Here is a 12268-nt window from a genome sequence, read left to right as displayed (position 1 = left end):
TTTTAATGTCATTGACAAGAGTGAGCGAGCACTTTATTTACATGATCAGAATAGAAACGGGAATTGCAGCTGGGGTATTCGGAATCTGAGAAGCTGAAGCCTACAGTCCAGGCCACACAGGAAGCTATAGCTGGGAGGGGCTGGAAGCTCAGCAAGCATTCATGGAAATCCACCTCTGGGCCAAACAAGGGGCCAACAGTGGGACAGAGGGTGTCCAGTCCCCAGAGAGGAGCCTGGATGGTAGAGGCCCCCCAAAGAGAGGGCTCAGTAAATGTTTATTGAAAGACGCCAGAGCAGGGACTCCCCTGAAGATCCAGTGGTTAAGACTCTGAGCTTCGAAGGCAAGGGTGAGGGTTTGATCCCTGGTTGGGGAACTAAGATCCCACATGCTCTGTGGTGTGGCCAAAAAAAAAAAAACCACTTCAGTGCTATCACCTCATCCTGGGAATACTGTGCTTTCCTGAATTTCTTGAGAGCAGTAATGTCATAGCTGGGTATTGGAGAAAAGTGAACAGGATGCCAAACAATACATGCGGAGATTTGCTAAAACGCATTGCCCCTCGTTAAGTGAACAAAGCAAGGAACAGACTCAAAGGGTATTTCTAAAGTGTTCAACAAAAACATGTGGAAAGGAGCCATGCATGACACAAATGTGACTGGAAACCTCTGTCTTGAGGTTAGATTTCCACTGGGGTATTTCAAACTCAGGGGCCAGGTGGCCCCCTCTATGGGAAAAAAAATAGTCCTGCCTTTTATTCGATTCTTACATCAAATTGCTTTGTTTTCTTTTTTAAATGCAGGGACCCCAGAAGAAAGGAGCTCTAATTTATGTATTTATTGGACACACTGAGTAGCATGTGGGATCTTAGTTCCTCAACCAAGGATAGAACTCGAACCCTCTGTCTTGGGAGCCCAGAGTTTTAATCACTGGACCGCCAGAGAAGTCTTTACATTGAATTACTTTTATTCAATTATTATTTCCTATACTATTTCTTAAAACATATAAACATAAAACCAGGCATAAATTTACCTTAGCACTTTTCCAATTATGGAGACTAAAATGAATGTACAAAGAAAAACAAATAAAATTACCCAAAGAGTATAATTCAGATTGACTACACTCGACTACACCACTTTCCTCTGCTGGAACCCCTGTTTCAGCCTTCATTTGCACACTTGGCTTCATCTGACACCATCTTTTCTCCACACTAAGTCTGTCTCTGTGTTTTTCTCATAGCAGGTTAACCTGGCTCTAAGTTACCAGAAATTTATACACAAATGGCACTGAGGGACCTCCCCGGTGGTCCAGTGGTTGATTTTGGTTGTTTGGTTGTTTAGTTGCTAAGTCGTGTCCGACTCTTGTGGCCCCGTGGACTGTAGCCTGCCAGGCTCCTCTGCCCATGGGATTCTCCAGGCAAGATTACTAGGGTGGGTTGCCATTTCCTTCTCCAGGTCCAGTGGTTAAGAGTCCAGTTAAGACCTGGTGCAGCCAAAGAAATAAATAAAAATAGAAATTTAAAAATTTTTTAAAAAAATAATAAGAGGCACTGAGGTGGCCTGGCTGGACCCTAATATAATATGGTCATCCCAGTGATCCAGGCATACCTTTAAAATATTGCCAATTATCATTAATATGAACTCTAAAAGTCTGAGTGTTCTTAATTTAAGGAGAACTCAAAGAAAATCAAGGACATACCCTTGGTCTTGGATTGGGACATATCTGTAACCCAGAAGGAATGTCGTGGTACTGACTGCTGGAGGAGAGCAGAGGGTGCCATGGGGACTCAAATGAAAAGTCACATTGCATCTCAGAAACAATATGAGCCACCCCCTGACATATTACATCAAGAATTTAATACGTGTAAACATACACTTCAAAAGACATCACATCAAAGGGCCTCATTCCAAGCTGTGGAGGTCCCACCCTGGCTTCCCCCACGCCTCTTCCTTAAGAACTACAACACGGCACTTTATTACTGTGGTTTAGTTTTTTTTTTTTGCCACAGCTTGCAGGATCTTAGTTCTCCAACCAGGGATTGAACTCAGGCCCTTGGCAGTGGGAGCGCAGAGCCCTAACCAGTGAACTACCAGAGAACACATGTAAGACATGAACGTACCCTGACTCCCATGAGTCAGCTCGCATCACTCTGACGGCACCATCACATATTGACATTATGTGGTCTGTATCCCCTAAAAGAAACTGGGCAAAAACTGCACCAAATGATGCCACAGCTAGGTTAGCTTAAGTGAATGGCCTTGTTTCCCAGCAGAAGAAAAGCTGGCACTGTTTAAGGAAACTGAAAAAGTGGAACCTTCCTTGAATAGAATCCTCTACTTCAGACCCTCTCAAATGCCATGATTCAATTTCCATTAGCAAAACTGTTTCAAACAATTATTTATGTACTTAAACTTTTGGCTCCACTGGGTCTTTGTTGCTGTGCACAGGCTACTCTGTAGGGGTGCTTGGGCTTCTCACTGTGGTGGCTTCTCTCACTGTAGCTCATGGGCTTGGCTGCCCCATGACATCTGGGATTTTCCAGGACCAGCGATTGAACCCATGTCTCCTGTACTGGCTTTCCTGGTGGCTCAGATGGTAAAGAATCTGCCTGCAGTGCAGGAGACCCAGGTTCTATCCCTGGGTCGGGAAGATCCCCTGGAGAGGAAATGGCAATCCACTTCAGTATTCTTGCCGGGAGAACCCCATGGACAGAAGAGCCTGGTGGGCTACAGCCCATGGGGTCGCAAAGAGTTGGACGTGACTGAGTGACTAACACACATCCCTGCACTGGCAGGCGGATTCTTATCCACTAGCCCACCAGGGAAGCCCTCCACCTTTTTAATCAATCTAAATACGTTCTGTTTAGAAGGCTGCTCTTTATTCTGGGAGGTGGACCCTCCCTCATTTTTGGTGTTAAAATGTCTTTTCTTAAGAAATGACGGTGATGATGGAAGAGAACAGAGCTTTTTTATTTCCCTATTTGAAAAACAAAATTCGGCAATCCTGTGTTGGACTTCCTGAATTTTTTTAACTGTTGTCACTGATATGACTAAGTAAACAGTACACAAATACATGCCTAGCGTGACTATGCAGATATGGGGTGGTTTTTCAAAGCTTGTAACTATTCTACCTCCAGAAGCTGACTGATAACATCATCCCCTCTCATATTACATCACACAGCAGCTATGGCACAACTGATTGAGAATGTAGACGCCTAGGGAGGAGCAAAGATCAGAATGCAACGATTCTCCGTTAGACTGGCTGACTGACATTATGAAGATTCAAAGCAAGGTCAAGGTGACTCTAAATTAGATTCGGAGGGAAATAAAAACAAGATGAAGATTAAGGCAGATTTTAAAGAAAAGGGAAAAATAAAGCAGCAGGCAAGATGGAAGCCACTGAGGACCATAAGACCATGTTTAAATCAGTGTGGTTAGAAAAACACAATTGCAGCCAGAGAAAATTCAAACACAAAGACCCCCTAAACTCTCTTTAGAGTAATCATCAAGAGCCTAGCAAGGCCATGTGAGTCTCAGAGGCCTTGGAGATGACAAAGTGATATGGAGAATGGGAAAGACTTCTGAGGAGAGAAAAAAATTATATTCCCAAATATTGTTTGGGAAGGATGCTTCACAGAGGCACAGGTGTGAGAGCTGGTTTTTCCTGGGGTGAGGGAAAGGAAGGGCCGGGGCTTAACAAAGCCGACCAGACAGGACGTTGTGTCAAGAAGGGAGGGTTCCCCTTCTGATGCCTAAGGCGAACACAGAGCCGGGGCTGGGGTGTAGGAGACGGATTAGACGTGGTAGAGATGCCGAAAGGCCAATCAGGAAGGCCCAGAGCTTTCCCTGGAGACCAGAGAAAGCACAGCAAGCTTTCCCAGGTGATTCCAGCACCTTCTGCCCAGAGCGCAGGCCAAGGGCCTAAGGTCCAACGTTCATTTTTCAATGTCCCACTCTCCCTTCATAGGAGGACCTTCAGGAGAGGCCCTCCCCCTCACCTAGCCTCCTCCAAGGCTCAGAGCTATAGGACATAGAGGAGAAAAATATTTGCCCTCCAACATCCACAGAAATGCCTTAGGATCTCCATGTGAAGCTATTGCCTAAATAAGACTGGTTCTTAGCAGCCTTGGAAACAGAATCGAATATTTAAAATAGATCACCTTTGTGAAAAAGGATACTGAAGCTCTTCCTGTACTGCAAAGAAATACTGAGTGGAAAAGGGCATGTATCGTCTGCTACCATTTGTGTAAAAGGGAAAGATAATCATAATGCATTTGCTAATAGATGTTATAAAGTATCTTGGCTGTGCCCGGAACACCTCTGGAAGATGAAAAACCAGTAAGAGTGGTGCCTCTAAGGAATAAAACCAGGTGGCGGCGGTCAGGGACGGGCAGAGATGTAGTTCCTGCCTCACTTTTGTGCCTTTTGAATATTTTCTTTCATCATGTAGATGCGTTACCTACTAAATTTTTTTTTTTTGCAATACAAACACTGAAAAATCTAAAATAATAATAATAAACCCAGAATAGTCTTTCTGCAGCAAAACCAAACACCCTTGTTAATCTGGACAGCTGTCTTCCTGGCACACACCAGATGCTCAGTTTGTTGAACTTAATGAACCTCCGCTTGAAAGAAAACAAAAGAAAATCAGAAACCAGGCAAACCCAAGGGTATCAGTTCTAATTCTCTAATAAGCTCTTTACCTGGCTGTTACTTAACTACCACAAAAGATCATAAAACAGTTCCTTGGGTCACATGCTCTGCACCCAGCTGGGTCCAGTGCGCCAGCCTCATGGGTAACAATAGGTCTAGTGGCCTGTCCACACCCCCCTTTTATAAATAGAAAACATATAATCCAAAAACATGATGCCTTGGAACCAAGACCACAAAAACAAACATGCAGATAGGAAAATGATCCTGAAGGGAGATGTCAGCACCTGCAGGGTATCAGTACAGAAATAGCAGCTTGTGGGTTAAAAAACATCAAGCACCAGCCAAAAAGGTTAGAACATGCAGAGCCACTATGAACCTCATGCCAGAGCGCAAGAAGAGGTGGCATGAACTCCCTGCACTCTGTTCCTAGGGACAGTATAGCCTAAGATGATACAGGAAGGCTGAAACACCCCTTGCCCCAGTCATCTATACGCCTAAATTGGTCAAAAAGTACTCAAAACCCACACTGCAAAAAAAAAAAGAAAGAAAATCATTCTGTTGTAAGTAGAAGGTTGTAGCAGAAATTCTGCCACATGAATTCCATTGTATTAGAAGGCTCTCTCTCCTAGGGTTTTTCAAAGAGCCAGGTTTCATGAAAAGAATAAGACTTCACCACGGTCTTCCCTAGGACCAAAGAAATTATTTTGAGGTGTGGACAGGAGCTTGGGACAAGGGTGGTGGGGAACTACTATACTCTCCATGGTCCCTGCCAGAGATTCCCAGGAAAAAAGTGGAAATGGAAGAAGGGAATGGCAACCCTCTCCAGTATTCTTGGCTGGAGAATCCATGGGCAGAGGAGACTGGCGGGCTACAGCCCATGGGGTCGCAGAGTTGGACATGACCCAGAAACTCAGACACACACACACACACACACACACAAGAAACAACAGCAAATGAGAAGCCCTTCCACCCAGAAGTTACAAGAAAAGAAAGCAAGAGAGAAAAGGGCCTATATTAATACACAAAGAAACTACAACAATTATTCTAAGATGGCTGAGGTCTAGAATGTCCTAAACAAAATAACACAAACAAAAACCCAAACTCAGAATCAGTTGTAAGGAAGGTGCGAATCAATGAACAGCGATCATCTTTGGTTCATTCTAGAAAACATGTAAAAACAGAGAAGGGAAAAACCAAAAGTGACCAGATTCCTGCAAGAAATAAAGACGACAGGTTACCTTCCGATGAAAAGGGAATTGGCTGGCAGATTGAGAGTAGATATTTATCAGCCCCGTGAAGCTGATAAAGGAAGTGAAGGTGAAAGCAAAGAGAAAGAAAGGGGATTTCCCCAAATAAGACAAGAGGGAAAGAACCATTCCACTGCACGTGCCATCTGGTTTATTTCAAGCTCAAGAAAAGAACAGGAAAAACGCAGTGAAATTAGTGAAAGAGCTAGATTACCAGCAAGAATCAGTCACACACTTGTGCTTCTGCCAGGGAAGGCAGGCGCTGCTGGTGCTCTCCCTCCTCCCATGACTAAGTAACTTACTTAAATGCATTTGACACACGATCCCTGAACTTCCGAAAAGCACTTAATACAGTGGCTCATGAAATCTTAATCTAAAAATGTTCACCCATTTATAATCACACTGCATCACACTGACAACTGGGACGAAGGGCCGAGCAGGGGGGATAGATATTTGGAAGAATGCCGTGGAAACTGATATTATCAGGGTGTTTATCACTTTGGGGGGTTTTTCGCCCTCTTTTAAGGAGAACGAGATATGGAGTCTGAAAAAGAGTATAATTGCAAGGAGAGGACTAACAGAGACAATGAATTACCTGATTCAATAAAAGACAGAAAAATAAGCAATAAATAAGAAATAAAATGTGGTGTGACTTGAAAAACCCCACAGACATCTGTGCTACAATGAAATCTGGAATATGTTTAATGAACTGGGCGAGTGGAGGCAGGGGAAAAAATCAGAGCCTGATAGAAAATACTGGGGGGTAAGTACAAAGAAAATAAGGATTAAAAAGGCAATAGAAGACCATATTTAGCAAATCCATAATGTTTGTTGTGTGCCAGGCACTGCTCTAACTGCTTCTGACATCAAAACCTCAAAGCAACCTCTAATCTAAGTACCATTATTTTTCTTGTTTCAGAGGTGAACAAGCAGAGGCACGGGCTTCCCTGGTGGATCACCTGCCAATGCAGGAGATGTGGGTTCAATCCCTAGGTTGAGAAAATCCCCTGGAAAAGGAAATGGCAACAACCCACTCCAGTATTCTTGCCTGGAAAATTCCGTGGACAGAGGAGCCTGGCATGCTATGGTTCGTGGGGTCACAGAGAGTGGAGTAAACAGCAACAAACAGAGGCACAGAGAGGTTAAGTGACTTGCCCGAGGTGATAGCCAGTCCAAAGCAAAGCTAGGGTTCAAATCCAGGCACCCTGGCCTCAAAATCTGTGCCCTTAACGTCTCTGCACCCCACCCCTAGAATTTCAACTCAGAAGAGTGAGAAAAGGAGCTAGGAGTGAAATACAAATCATGCACTTGCTAGACCCAAGGTCAACAGATTAACCTTTAGTCATGGTTCTGTGATGACCAGTCAGTCCTGAGACCTCCCCAGGCTTTCATTCCCTCACCTGTGCATTGGGAAGGCTGATTAGATGAGCTCTACCTAAGGTGTCTTCAGCTCTAAAATTCCACAAGTCCATGCTGACAATCAGCAGTGTATGGACCAGTCTGCTTTCTGACTGGGTTAGTCAAAGGCGAATTCACCCTACAACAGGCAGCACACTTGCTATTAAGGTTCCTCCTCTATCTCCTGACCTTCAGAAGATTATTATGTCCTCTCCATTCAGGCAAGTGAAAGAGGGTAGTGAAAGGGAGGCTGTATGGTTTCTCTTCTGGACGCTGCTTTGTGTGGTTGCAACGAAATGGCCCTCGAAAAGCTCTGGGCCAGATCACATTAACTCTACTAAATCTACAGTCCCTCCCACCTCTAGGCATCTCTCAGGACTCCGATCTTGGAGCCTGCCTTTGGATCCGGTTACTGGAATGCAGGTGAAACTGACACACTGGAGGTGAAGCGACCAGACAGGAATCAGGAAGATTAAGAGAGTTCAAAGGAAGGAGTTTCGTGATGTCTAAATAAACCTTATCTTCTGCCTATGGTCTGTTCTCTTTGCTAACATCCACTCTGGAAAGTGAGACCACCAGTTCATTAGGAATGAATTCAACACCCTCTTTCAAACTAGTGAGCCCCCAGCAGTATTCTTCTGGAGGTAGGCCTTCAAAGTCAGAGTGCATCTATGCATGAAGAAGGGCCTTTACAGGTCGGTGGCACAGTCGTCCCTTGCGAGTCCTGGCTAAGCATCCCTGGCAGGTGGCTGTCACTTGGCCTCTGCCTGGTCACTTCCAAGGTCGAGATGCCCCGACTAGCAGGGCCTGTGCTGCTGGACAGCTCTCACTGTGGGGAAAGACCACGAAGCGCCTAGAACAGTGCCTGGCAAGGAGCCGAGCTCAGTAAGTGCGCCTCCAAGTGGGTCAAAGCTGCCTCCTTACAACTTGAACCCATCAGTCCTGAGTATGCCCCTGGAGCCCCAAAACGCAGAGACCCTTCGGATATTCGGGGCTGTAATCAGATTCCTCGGCCCTCTCCTTACAGATGCTTTTGCCAGATCTCCTCACCAAGCCTGGCAGACCCCCCCCTCCCCAGACCCCCCAAGTGCGCACTGATGGACCAATGGCCGGTAGGGAGGCCGCAGTCGGGGATGTCCCCAACCTCGGTATCTGAAGCTTCAAGGGACAAAGGGCTTTCAGGAAGGCGTATCCCACCCTATGTGATCCAGGCTGCCTCCCTCCCCGCCGGCCCTGGGGACCCCCGCAGCGCCAGGTAACAGGCTCCCTGAGGATCCGGGGCTCTCAGGCAGCTGCGCGATGGGCCGAGCCAGGACAAGGGATCTCGAGGCTCAGAGGTTTGACCCAACTGATCGCGGGCTCGATCGCGGCAAAGCGGAGCTCGCTCGGCCGTGGCTTTACCTGCGCTTGGTTGACTACAGCGGCCCAGCTCGCCCCCGGTCGCGCTCCCGCAGCTCCACGGCTGCCGCCGGCGGTCATGGAAATACAGCCGGAACCCCTGGCCAGTGCAGCTCCCGCCGCTACCGGCCCCGCCCAAGCAACTGCCGCCACGCCCCTGACCACCGCTTCTGCCACGCCCCTAACCGCGGAAACCAGCCTGTTCATTGGGCAGCCCAGCGGCTGCTCTGCTAGCTCCGCGCTCTCTTTGCGCCCGGAGGGCAGCCCATTGGTCAGCGGACCTGCTCCTCAGAGCGGAGGCGGAGCCCTTAGCGAAGAACTCCAAGACAATTGGTTATTTTTGACGTCTTTAGCCCATAGGCCAAGGAACTATAGGATAAAGCCAGCGCGGAGGGGGCAGGGAAAAGAGAGGAGGGCTAAAAGATAGGTCTTGTGTGATGCTGATTGAGGCAGGGTGCAAATAGGGAGGCAATTGTGACCACAAGCTGGCTTGCCGGGCGGGGTAGAGTCAAGTGTCGTCTGGGTTTGGGAGGAGGAAGGCACGCAGGTAGTTCAGCTTCTGGGTCTGAAGGCTTCAGGCCGACCAATGGACTCACCTGTAGTCCAGGACACCAGGGCAAAATCTGGGGTCGTGTCCCACGAGAAAGGAGGCAGGTTAGTCACCAAGCCGCAAGGGGAGGAAAGGATGAGGAGGCAGCCGTCTCTGGCCTCTTCTAGCTAGGGAAATGTGATTGGGACATGTGGGGCAGTGTGGATCTCAGTTATTGTCCCACTGTTCTTTCTGTCCTTAAGACGACCCTCGCCCAGTTGAAGGCAGACTGGAAGAATGTGGCCTTTGGAATCATAACTAGAACTCTGTTGGCATGTACAGGTTACATGGTCTTGAGCAAGTCATTTAACCTTTCTGCTTAGGTCCAGATTTTTTGCTTTGGCAACTGAGATGAACAGTAGTTGATGAGAAGATTTAATAACTCTCCACTTCCCAACCCCCTGGGCTTCCCTGCTGGCTCAGTGGTAGAGAATTTGCTTGCCAACACAGGAGGTGCGGATTCAATCCCTGAGTCAGGAAGATCCCCTGGAGAAGGAAATGGCAGCCCACTCCAGTATTCTTGCCTGGGAAATCCATGGACAAAGGAACCTGGAGGGCTACTGACCAGGGGTTGCAGGAGATTCGGACTTGAGTTAGTGACTAAACGTCAACAACAAAACACCAACAGTGCCTGGCACTGAGTAGGCAGGCGTTCAGGCAAGACTAGTTCTCCACTCACTGACACATCGGTCTATGGCATTAGGACCAGTTCTAACATTCTATGAGTCTGAAACTACTTTTGCATTGGCATGTGCTTTTACCAAGAATAGAACACTTGACTGACTTGAAAGGCAACTCTTCTAGGGCAAACAGGGCCACCCTACCAAGGCACCATAGGGCGGGAAGAAAGAGAGCACAGGGTGAGATGGGAATGGTGATTTACCCAGAGATGGGCAGTGGTATTTGTATCAATGTTAAATTTTTTCCAACACATTTCAGGATTATGACAAGGAAAAATGGAGCTTCCTTTTTCCTATTCACCCATCCAAACATGCAATGGCTCATGTTTCATCCTTTTGAAGGCTAATCAGCATAAAATCTGTCAGGAACTCCTGAAGCCCCTTGCCTATTCTGAAGGTGTGGAAGTCCTAAAATGTGAACAGAAATAAACCTTCAAGCCTGAAGTTAGCCCCAGATCTTTGGGTCTGCCTTTGAGAGAACTCACATATAGGTTGAAGGAAGAGAAAGAATCCTTCACTGATGCTCTATTTTTCATTCTGTTGTCATGCTACCTAAAAAAAATTTTTTAACCTCAACATTTATTTATTCCTCTATATTCTTTTCATTTTGGGAAAGAAAAACTCAAAGGATTATAGTGAGGGACCCCCCCTCATAGTTCTAACTCTTTATGTTAACTGTTTGTGCCTTCAGCAACCTGGATGTCCATCAACAGATGAATGGATAAAGAAGCTATGGTACATATTTCAATTCAGTCAGTTCAGTCACTCAGTCGTGTCTGACTCTTTGCGACCCCGTGAATCACAGCACTCCAGGCCTCCCTGTCCATCACCAACTCCCGGAGTTCACTCAGACTCACATCCAAGTCAGTGATGCCATCCAGCCATCTCATCCTCTGTTGTCCTCTTCTCCTCCTGCCCCAATCCCTCCCAGCATCAGAGTCTTTTCCAATAAGTCAACTCTTTGCATGAGGTGGCCAAAGGACTGGAGTTTCAGCTTTAGCATCATTCCTTCCAAAGAAATCCCAGGGCTGATCTCCTTTAGAATGGACTGGTTGGATCTCCTTGCAGTCCAAGGGACTCTCAAGAGTCTTCTCCAACACCACAGTTCAAAAGCATCAATTCTTCGGTGCTCAGCTTTCTTCACAGTCCAACTCTCACATCCGTACATGACCACAGGAAAAACCATAGGCTTGACTAGACGGACTTTTGTTGGCAAAGTAATGTCTCTGCTTCTGAATATGCTATCTAGGTTGGTCATAACTTTCCTTCCAAGGAGTAAGCGTCTTTTAATTTCATGGCTGCAGTCACCATCTGCAGTGATTTTGGAGCCCAGAAAAAGAAAGTCTGACACTGTTTCCACTGTTTCCCCATCTATTTCCCATGATGTGATGGGACCAGATGGCATGATCTTGGTTTTCTGAATGTTGAGCTTTAAGCCAACTTTTTCACTCTCCTCTTTCACCTTCATCAAGAGGCTTTTGAGTTCCTCTTCACTTTCTGCCATAAGGGTGGTGTCATCTGCACATCTGAGGTTATTGATATTTCTCCCAGCAATCTTGATTCCAGCTTGTGTTTCTTCCAGTCCAGTGTTTCTCATGATGTACTCTGCATATAAGTTAAATAAACAGGGTGACAATATACAGCCTTGACGTACTCCTTTTCCTATTTGGAACCAATTTGTTGTTCCATGACCAGATCTAACTGTTGATTCCTGACCTGCATACAGATTTCTCAAGAGACAGGTCAGGTGGTCTGGTATTCCCATCTCTTTCAGAATTTTCCACAGTTTATTGTGATCCACACAGTCAAAGGCTTTGGCATAGTCAATAAAGCAGAAATAGATGTTTTTCTGGAACTCTTTTGCTTTTTCTATGATCCAGTGGATGTTGGCAATTTGATCTCTGGTTCCTCTGCCTTTTCTAAAACCAGCTTGAACATCAGGAAGTTCATGGTTCACGTATTGCTGAAGCCTGGCTTGGAGAATTTTGAGCATTACTTTACTAGCATGTGAGATGAGTTCAATTGTGCGGTAGTTTGAGCATTCTTTGGCATTGCCTTCCTTTGGGATTGGAATGAAAACTGACCTTTTCCAGTCCTGTGGCCACTGCTGAGTTTTCCAAATTTGCTGGCATATTGAGTGCAGCACTTTCACAGCATCATCTTTCAGGATTTGAAATAGCATGGTACATATTTACAATGGACTATTACTCAGCCATAAAAAGGGGCACGTTAGAGTCAGTTCTAATGAGGTGGATGAATCTCACTAGAGGCTATAATAGGCTAGAGACTACTATACAGAGTGAAGT

At 46.2% G+C, this 12268-nt stretch overlaps 1 protein-coding gene across 1 annotated transcript in view; it reads right to left on the bottom strand.

Moving 5' to 3' along the window:
- Nucleotides 1-8845, bottom strand: part of ABHD2 (abhydrolase domain containing 2, acylglycerol lipase) — a 114106-nt gene extending 105261 nt beyond the window's left edge. The window contains exon 1 of the mRNA XM_019983582.2: nt 8697-8845. The gene's annotated coding sequence lies outside the window, so the exon portion shown is untranslated. The remainder of the gene's footprint in view (nt 1-8696) is intronic.
- Nucleotides 8846-12268: the final 3423 nt, after the last annotated feature.

The sequence above is a fragment of the Bos indicus genome, chromosome 21 (assembly GCF_029378745.1).
Source record: "Bos indicus isolate NIAB-ARS_2022 breed Sahiwal x Tharparkar chromosome 21, NIAB-ARS_B.indTharparkar_mat_pri_1.0, whole genome shotgun sequence".
NCBI lineage: Eukaryota > Metazoa > Chordata > Mammalia > Artiodactyla > Bovidae > Bos > Bos indicus.
This window is presented reverse-complemented; position numbering and strand designations above follow the sequence as displayed.